Consider the following 5,416-nt stretch of genomic DNA (forward strand, 5'->3'; position numbering starts at 1 on the left):
AAGTGATCCTCCTACCTTGATCTCCCAAAGTCCTGGGATTATCGGAGTGAACCACTGTGCCAGGCTGGTATTTTTATTTTCTTATTTTCTTTTTTGAGACAGAGTCTCGCTCTATCACCCATGCTGGAGTGCAGTGGCGCGATCTCAGCTCACTGCAACCTCCACCTCCCTGGTTCCAGCAATTCTCCTGTCTCAGCCTCCTGAGCAGCTGGGACTACAGGCCGCACGCCACCATGCCCGGCTAATTTTTTTTTTTTTTTTTTTTTTTTTTTTTTTTTTTTTGGAGACGGTGTCTAGCTCTGTCCCCCAGGCTGGAGTGCAGTGGCACAATCTCGGCTCACTGCAAGCTCCGCCTCCCGGATTCATGCCATTCTTCTGCCTCAGCCTCCCAAGTAGCTGGGACTACAGGTGCCCACCACCACGCCCAGCTAATTTTTGGTATTTTTAGTAAAGACGAGGTTTCACCATGTTAGCTAGGATGGGCTTGATCTCCCGACCTTGTGATCCACCCACCTCAGCCTCCCAAAGTGCTGGGATTGCAGGCGTGAGCCACCATGCCCGGGCCCCCAATTTTTGTATGTTTAATAGAGACGGGGTTTGAGCATATTGGTCAGGCTGGTGGTATTCTTATTTTCTATGGTACATATCTTATACAAGAAAACTAAAGTAGTGATGGGATTTACCTAGTCTACCAGGTTGCTAAAAAACAGGTGTTTAAATTGTGCAATGTTGCGTAGAGGACTCTTTGGCAAATATTGGTAACTTCAGCAATCCCTTTCACATCTGACTTCCCCCCAAAGCTCCAGCTGATGCCCACCTGCCCTAACATTATGGTATCTCATCACGGCCATGCAGAGCAGTTTCTATTGAAGTTTCTTTTCTAAATACATCTCCAGGGGTGCCAACTTTGCACTATCAAAAGCCCCAAAATGCTTGGGGAGGTTAATATCTTTAAAAGGCCATTTCCTTCTGACAATACCCAGGGTTGAAATCTGGGTTGAGGATCTTGATCAGGACAAACCCACAAAGTCTTCATACTGAGAAGGAAACATTTGCTCGAAAGAGTGAACTAAATATGTTAAAATTAGAAAAGGAAAATTAAGTTGACTTTAGCATTTTCTTAACTGATTTTTGTTACCTGGAAACAACTTCTAAGAGAAGTTAAAAACACTTTAAACTTTTCATTTAAAGTTAAGTGGAAAATGGGGGTAGAAAACAATCTTCAGGAATGAGAAAAAATGCTATTTAAACAAAAAAACTCCACTACTTATAACTCTATTGAATAACTACCAAAAACATTCAGAGATTGTCGAGACTAACTGGCAAATTAATATTATTTTTTAAACTAACTGAAAAGCCTGATAAAAGGCACCTGAAACTATTCCACCAGCATGCTGTTGCTGCGAGGTTGTTCGAGACAGCTTTGGGGTTTTCAAACCTTAAATCAAGTAGAATTGAAAAGTTGACAGAAGCAGAGAAATCCACACACACACAGCTGAATTCAATTATGTTTTGCAAGAAAAGTGACTGAGGTATGTCACAAAAAGTAGGCAAGGAAGATAGATACAATTTCACAATTAACGTCATAGTTCACACATTGGACCATGATCAGTTTATATTTACCAAAGTCACAAAATAATGAATGCTTTATATGTTTCCATATGATTTTTGCATTTAGAAAATGTTTGTAAATTGCCTATCTAAAAAAAAATCACTGACTTTCTTTAAATGAAAATTTCCATTTACTTCTTCATCAAATAGTTGTGTTTTCTAATTTATCTGTGGTTCTTTAACCAAGAACAAATATATCATTAAAAAGAAATAAAAATAAAAGACATAAATGATACCTACAAAAGCAAAACGTAGAAGCCTATTTATCGGGTACTCAGAGGGTTGGATAGGCAATTTTCTTACTTTAGAAACCATAAAAAGAACGATGTATTAATTAATTTATTAATTCTTGAGTGAAACTGCCCCAGCGAGTAGCTGTGTGCCAGTGCCAGTGAGGGACCAATTATTATTCGCCCCACACAGGACACTATGGAGAGTGCTATCAGAGGGGACGCCGGGGCTTTTCACCAAGTCCTTGCTGCTGTTGGACTCTCAGTTGTTTGCTCTATTTTCTTTATTTAGCCATAAGACCGTGATCTGGGGTTTAGGACAGCAATATTTTTACAAAAGGCGCACTAAACCTCCCACATCTGCACAGCTCTCGTGACGATCTGTTCTGCACCCAACGCCGTGTTTTCCTGAGAGTAATATGTCCGCTGTGTCTTTAAAAGAACCACTGTGTCAGCTTTCATCTCGCTGTTTGCACTTTTACCTGTAATCTGATTGTGGGGAGAAAAGGAGAACTTGGGTATCCCTCCCTGGCACCCTGTTACCAATAGCATTTGTTTAGTTAGTAATTCTATCTCAGCCGGGACTTTTCCCATTCGCTGGGTTTGTTGCACTCTGTGTACATAGCTGCATCTCCATGGCAATGGAAAAACATGATGCTGGAGATTCAAAAGGGGGCGAGGGAGTGGAGGAAACACTACCCTCAGGTCCCAGCCTCCCGGGAGGGGCTGGGCTAATTTATATGTCAAGTTAAGGGATGTTGGGACTCAGAGATCAAAGAAGGTCAAAACTGGGCTCTTGGAATGGGAGATATTTATTATGTTTAATATAAATACAAATGTGTCCAAGAAGAGAAATTGAAACCTTAAAAGGCATGTCGATTGTGATTGGTAAACATAAATAACACATCTGAAAATGGGTAGATTGCTAAAATTAACAGGCACTTTTAAAAGCTGTCTTAATTTAAATCAGGATAAATTAAGACAGTGACAACCTCAATTGAAATTGAAAATACAAATCACTTGAAAACGTTGATTAAAATTTCTAACAAGACTTTAGAAATGTCTTGTAATACCTTCTGACTATAAATGCACTTTAGACATGTCTGGTTTCACTCCTCAGCTACATATGTTTTGTTATTAAGAGCATTTGTTTCATACCGTTAACAATACAGCACTAGTTTGACAAATTGTGGCATGGGGGTGTGAGTGCCTGATGGAGAAAGAGGCTTTGTCTTTTGGGGGGCCCATTAGTGAAACAATTAATAAGCCTATAGCAAAACTGATATGATGGGAAATGACTTCTATTCAGTTAACTCGATTATTAGTGCTAATTGGGGCCAGGTGAAGCATGGATAATTGAAATTCACAGATAATCCAAAAACCTCTATTTAACCAATAACTTCAAACTTCTTCCCCATCAAACCAATTACCGGAGGAGCTAACAAATAGAAAAAATGGATTAAATTGAATTTCACTTCCCCCAAAGATTACCACTATGATGTCTTTTTTATTGATTAATTCAGAGCAAGAGCCAAAGATTAACTATATTTTAGAGACTAAATTACAGATAGTCCCCAACAATTAAAAAGAAAAAGATTATATTCCAACGGTTTGTTTATAAATCAGTTACTTCAGTTACTTGAAGCTCAGAATGCTTTTTCTCATAGAACAAAGCGTCGATTGGGGTAGGGTACCAAGGTAGCACACAGAGGTCAGCCAGTAACCCAGTGACACTGGAAATATATTTCAGATTCTCAGCTCCTTAGTCAAGTTCTTTTGAATCCTAAATCCTTACCCTCCCACCCCTAAATCTCTCTGAGCCTTCAATCTATTTTTTTTAACTGAAGTAAAACTCACATAGCCTAAAATCAAAAGTGTACAACTCAGTGGCATTTAGTGTAGTCACGGTGTTATGCCACCATCACCTCCAGTTTCAAAACACTGTCCTCATGCAGAAAGGAAAGCCCCCTTGGACCTATTAGCAATCATTCCCCATCCCCGACTCCTCCAGACCCTGGCGACCTCGGATCTGCTTTCTGTCTCTGTGGATTTGCCTCTTCTGGACATTTCATACAACTGGGCTCATAACAATCTGTGGTATTTTGTGCCTGACGCCCTCCACTCAGCATAAGGCTTTTAAGGTTCATCCACATTGTGGCATGTGCCAGTGTTTCACTCCTTCTCATGAGTGAATAATATTCCATCGTGGGGATACAGCACACTTTACTTATCCATTCCCCCCCTTGGAGGGGTGCTTGAGTTGTTTCCATTTTGTGGCTACTGCGAATGCTGCTGCTATTAAACCTGATTTTGACCCTGTGGTGGCATAAGGAGCTCATCAGGGTGAACTGGAAGGGGTGTGCCCCAGCGCTGGTGTCTGGTCAAGCAAACCCTCACCCCTTGAGAGAGGAGTCAGTGGGAGACACCTCTCAAGTCTCCATAATGAGGGACAATTTCAGGCTGGGACAACATGGTGGAGGAAGGCCCTCTTCAGAGAGGAAGTGCACGTAAGGGGCAAGGACCCTAGAAAGACCTGTGGGGCCTGTGGAGAGTATGCACGTCCTTCAGATTAAAGCTGGTTTGAGGCCGGGCGCCATGGCTCATGCCTGTAATCCCAGCACTTTGGGAGACCAAGGCGGGTGGATCACCTGAGGTCAGGAGTTCGAGACCAGCCTGGCTAACAAGGTGAAACCCCGTCTCTACTAAAAATACAAAAATTAGCTGGGCGTGGGGGCACACACCAAAAAAAAAAAAAAAAAAAAAAAAAAAAAAAGCTGGGCTGAGTGCAGAATCAGTCCAATCCAGGGAGAAATCTGGCAAATACTCTGGGCCAGCTCCTGTTTTTCTGAAAACATAGGTGCCAGAAGAGCATCCAGTAGCAGCTGCCAAGTTCAATAGGACTCCACTCCACAGACAATTCTGTCACCCCATTGTGGGTGTCCTGGATGCCCAGAAAACCCACATCTCTTGATAAAGTCCTCCTGTGGTAAGTCTGCAACCCCTCTGCACCCAGCCCCTCTGCTGACACCCCCTCCGCACCCAGCCCCTCTGCTGACACCCCCTCCGCACCCAGCCCCTCTGCTGACACCCCCTCCGCACCCAGCCCCTCTGCTGACACCCCCTCTGCACCCAGCCCCTCTGCTGACACCCCCTCCGCACCCAGCCCCTCTGCTGACACCCCCTCTGCACCCAGCCCCTCTGCTGACACCCCCTCTGCACCCTGCATCTTTGCCAAGTGGGGAGAGATGCGTTCCAGAACTCCAGTGGCAGGATCTGCCCTTGCCGGGATCATGCAGACTTGGCATTTTCCGGTACCTACTGTTGCTTGAGGTTTCTTATAATAGAGCAGGATGAGCGACACAACTTCTCGTTTTGTAATTTGGTACATATGTATGTGTTTTATACATACATGTTATGTGTCTATATGTACACACGGCAATACATACGTGTATATGTATACGTATATATGTATGTCAACGAATACCTAAATATATAATCGTATGAAACAAACTGTTTATCCCTGTTCCATAAACTTCATATCAATTCAATAAATAAAATTTGTTCAAAATCCAATC

This window comes from Pan troglodytes, chromosome 17, assembly GCF_028858775.2.
Source record: "Pan troglodytes isolate AG18354 chromosome 17, NHGRI_mPanTro3-v2.0_pri, whole genome shotgun sequence".
Taxonomy (NCBI): domain Eukaryota; kingdom Metazoa; phylum Chordata; class Mammalia; order Primates; family Hominidae; genus Pan; species Pan troglodytes.